Source organism: Palaemon carinicauda, chromosome 10, assembly GCF_036898095.1.
Source record: "Palaemon carinicauda isolate YSFRI2023 chromosome 10, ASM3689809v2, whole genome shotgun sequence".
Lineage (NCBI taxonomy): Eukaryota > Metazoa > Arthropoda > Malacostraca > Decapoda > Palaemonidae > Palaemon > Palaemon carinicauda.
Window position 1 is genome coordinate 103,808,416 of NC_090734.1, and position 5,000 is coordinate 103,813,415.

Here is a 5,000-nt window from a genome sequence, read left to right on the forward strand (position 1 = left end):
GTGATTATAATAAACTAGTTTAAGGTTACTTTTTTTTTGCTTTAGTTCCTCCCTCCGTTGCTAGTCTCTATCTCTGCCAGTTTTTCCAGTCCCGAATGCCTTAAAACTTTAAGAACCTAATGAACCATTAAGTCGGTTGGTAACAATATATATATATATATATATATATATATATATATATATATATATATATATATATATATATATATATATATATATATATATATATATATATATATATATATATATAGAAATGAAAATATTTCTATTATACACATGCATCCATGTCTTATACAAACTTGCACAGACATAGAAACACATACACACACACACACACACACACACACACACACACACACACACACATATATATATATATATATATATATATATATATATATATATATATATATATATATATATATATATATATTGTAACGTTATTGCTATATATTTCTAAATGATTTAAGTTTTTATAGATGTATAAGGTTAAATATACTGTAGACTTATTGTTTACCTTCTTTGATAGTTTGTCTTTTCACTGGTGGTTATGTTAGTGTTTATAATGGACTAACAGCTGTATTATATTTTCAAGTGGTGTGGGTTACGTGGCTGCGCTCCTGCGTGAACGGAGTTTTGGAGGGGCTTTTTTTGAGGATGGTTCCTTAGTGTGTTTCTGAGCCTCCAACATTGAAGGGCACGACATTTGCTACTGGAACGATATTTATTCCTCATCCTTGCAGAGCTACCTTGTGAAGCTATTTAGCTTATTGGATATCCTTTCTCTGCGGCAAGGAATTATCCTGCATATTGTGTACTGCCCTTGGTCCAGTAAAAGCCAAGGGGACCTCTCTGTCCCAAGGTAATAATATTTATATCTATTTAAGTATCGTGATCACGACCTGTGATAGTCAGCTGACGTCATTACTGGAGCTTGTGAAAGCCTTTCAATCAAACCAGCCATCGTCAATTTGATAGGGATATTTAGTTTGTATTTGTTAGGATGTTCTCAATTTTCGTTGGCTTTCTCCTTTCTGGACCCTCTCTTCATTTAGTATGCATGTGTTGATGACCTTTCCGTAATTGTGTAATTGTTTTCTTTTACAGGTAGTTAAGATTGAGTGTGTATCATTTATTAATGTATTATTGTGGTTCAGGTGTTATTTCTGTCTAGTTATTATGTATTAAAATTAAGGAAATTTTTGTGGTATTTTCTTTGTCCCCTTGAGTTGACTTTGCACTCGTATTGATGTTTGGTTACTATTCCACCTTTAGTGGACTTAGTACTGTATGATGGTGAATACTATTTGATAAGTGTAGTGTTTTGAGTGGTGGTCAAAGCCAGCCATCACAAGTGGCGACCGTGACAGGATCTTTCGTTCCTGAGTATTCACCCGTGTTTGTGCAAAGTTAATTCTTGGGGAAATTTTTTTTTTCAGGCAGTGTATTTTCACCTCCTCGGTGTTGTTTTATGTAAATTTAGTGTTTTGTGTGAATAAGTGATCATGGCTGTTAACGTATTCGAACTCCTTAGAGGAGAGGGGTGGCAAGAGAGGTTGGTAGAGTTGAATAGGTAAGACTTGGAAATTGTAGCAGAGCATTTTGAGTTGGAATATGATGTGTCCATGAGAAAGGGTGTATTGCTATTGCACATTTATGATTATGTTAAAACTGTAAAGACAAGTAGGGAACAAGAGGTGAAACCTGATAATGTAGTGTCAGTAGAAATTTTGGATAGGCAAATTGCCCTGAGACAAATGAAATTCGAAATGGAAAAGTTTAAGGCAGGGGAAAGAGAAAAGGAGAGGCAGCATGAGATTGCTATGAGAAACCCAGTTTCTTTTTCCCCCGCCCATTCCCCAAATAGGTTAGTAACGCCTGCTATTAATTTAGCGCAGGCTCTCAAATTTGTACCTAAATTTGAAGAGAATAATGTAGCAGAGTTTTTTTGTGTCATTTGAGAGGATTGCAGCAAGGTTGGAGTGGCCCCAAGAGTATTGGACCACTCTTATACAAAGTAAATTGGTTGGAAGAGCTCAGAGGGTATATGTAACGCTGGAGGAGGATCTATCAGCAGATTATGAGAGTGTAAAGGCTATTGTTTTGAAAGCCTATGAGTTAGTCCCTGAAGCTTATAGGCAACGCTTCCGGAACTTAGAAAAATGTCGGGAACAAACTTTTGTTGAATTTGCCAAGCCGAAGGAACAGTATGCTAGCGATTGGTTCAAGTCCAAGGAGGTGGGAGATTTTGAGAGATTGAAAGAGTTAATTTTGGTGGAGGAGTTTAAGAGGTGTGTCCCAGATAAACTGAAGGTCCACCTCGAAGAGTTAAAACTCGAGACCGTTCAGGAGGTAGCCATCGCTAGTGACGAATATTGCTTGTCTCATAAGAGTGAGTTAGGGGGAGTAACGACAAATGTGAAGTCTAGTTGGGTTTAGATGGGTAGGAATAATAATGCTAATCCGAATAATAATGCTAAGGTGTTTAACAGAAAAAATCATGGAAGTAATAATAATCAGGATAATAATCAGGGTAATGCTAATAATAATTTTTCTCCTAACAGAGGTAATAGGCAAAATATATATAATCCAGAGAAATTGAAAACATTGATGTGCTTCTTTTGCAATAAGAAGGGGCACGTAAAGAGCATGTGTTATGCGTTTAGAAAATCCCAAAATGCTAATGTTAGGCCAGTGATGGGCGTGGAAGAGAGAGAGAGAGAACCTACCCCAACAACATCCGCTGATCAATGACTACCTGGTTGTTTTGACAGATATTTGTCCTTCGGTAGTGTCTCCTTCGCCAATTCGTCCGAGAAAAGACGAGTGCGTATTTTGCGTGATATCGGTGCAGCTCAGTCTTTGATTCTAAGGGAGGCATTACCTTGTAATTTTGTACCCAAAAGTAGGGAATTTGTGTTATTGACTGGTTTTCCTGATTCCGTAAAGTCGTATGCTATTGAAAATTTTAATTTAATCTGCCCTTCCTTTGCAGGGAATTTGAAATTGGCCATAGTTGATAGATTCCCGGTTAAGGAGGTTGATGTTGTGTTAGGGAATGATGTGGCTATGAAGAATAATAATTGTCCGATATTGATAAACCCTGATAGTGAAGTAGCAGCAGTTACTCGTGCTAGTGCTAGATTGTTGATGCTGCAGAGTCAACAATTGATGTAGATTTAAGTAGTTTAGATCGTAGTGATAGCCTAGCTGTAGATCTTGGAATGTTAACGGACATGTTAAATTGGACTACTGAAGAGCTAATCAAAGCCCAGAAAAAGGAGTTTCGGGAACTCCCTATCGAGTCAGGGGAGGTGTCTGATATGACTGTTCCCAAATTTAAGATAATTAATAATATTCTATATAGGTTGAGTAGGCCTATGGTGGTGGATAATGTTGATTATGAAATTGTGAAACAGATAATGGTTCCCTTTGGTTACAGGAAGGAGTTAATGTCATTGGCGCACGAAAGTGGTTTGGCCGGCCATTTTGGAATTCATAAGACTTCTTGCAAATTGTTAGGGAATTATTATTGGCCAAAGTTGAAGGCAGATGTAAAGAAGTTTGTCAATAGTTGTGATGTGTGCCAGAGGGTCGGTAAACCCAATCAGCGGATTCCAAAATTGCCTCTATGTCCTATTCCTGTAGTTTCCGAACCTTTTAAGGAAGTCATTATTGATGTGGTTGGACCATTACCGAAGACACGTAGTGGTAATGAGTATATTTTGACAATCATGGATAGGATGTCTCGATATCCCGAGGCCATACCACTACGTACGATAAAAAGTGTAAAATTGTAGATGTACTAATTGACTTTTTTACCAGGTTTGGGATGCCTAAAATTATTCAATCGGATTGTGGTTCTAATTTTGTTAGCAGGTATTTCAGAGATAAAATGGCAGAGTTAAATATAAAACATGTGACCTCTTCTCCATATCATCCAGAAAGTCAGGGAGCTCTGGAGAGATTTCATCAGACCCTGAAATCTATGGTAAAGAAATATTGTTTGATTAATGGTTCTGAATGGGATAAAGAATTACCTTATTTGTTGTTCGCTTTTCGTTCTGTCCCAAGTCAGTCTTTAGGTTTTTCGCCTTTCAACCTTGTGTTTGGCCATTGAGTTCGAGGTCCTCTTGATGTGGTTCGTGAGTCTTGGGAGGGAGACGTCCCTGAGGTTAATTTATTGGATTATGTGTCTAATCTAGGCGATAAATTAACCAAGGCTTGGAAATTTGCGGGTGAAAACTTATTATGTAGCCAAAAAAGAATGAAGTTCTTTTTTGATAGAAGGTCCAAGGCACGCGACTTTGCGGTAGGCGATAAAGTATTGGTTTTGTTACCCTTCCCAGGGAATCCATTGAAAGCTTCTTTTTCAGGTCCTTGGAAAATTTTGAAAAAAGTAAGTAAAGTTAACTATTTAGTGGAGACACCTCAAAGAAGGAAACCTTTTCAACTGTGTCATGTAAATATGTTGAAGGCTTATATGGAACGGGAAAAAGTCATTTCTGTGGCAACCATTGGGAATACGGTAGATTCTGAGAACAATAACGATTTTTCTTTTTCAGAGGGGGAGGGTATTGATGATAATTGTTTTAATGGATGTGAATGGCGGTCGGATAATAGAAAGTCTTTGGAAAATTTTTTGGGAGGAAGAACAAAGGTCTTTGAAAAATTTAGTATCTAATTATAAAGAATTATTTTCGGATGTACCGGGTAGGACTTCGGTCCTTGAACATGATGTAGAGGTAGGTAGCGCCAATCCTGTGAAACAATCTCCTTACAGGTTGAATCCCTTCAAAAATGAGGTTGTAGCAAAGGAAGTGGATTATATGCTAAAACATGACCTAATTGAACCTAGTCAAAGTCCTTGGTCATCACCTGTTGTATTGGTAAAGAAATCCGACGGTGATTTCAGGTTATGTTTTGATTACCGTAAGTTGAATGAGTTATCTAAATCTGATTGTTATCCATTACCTCGAATTGAGGATTGTATTGATCGA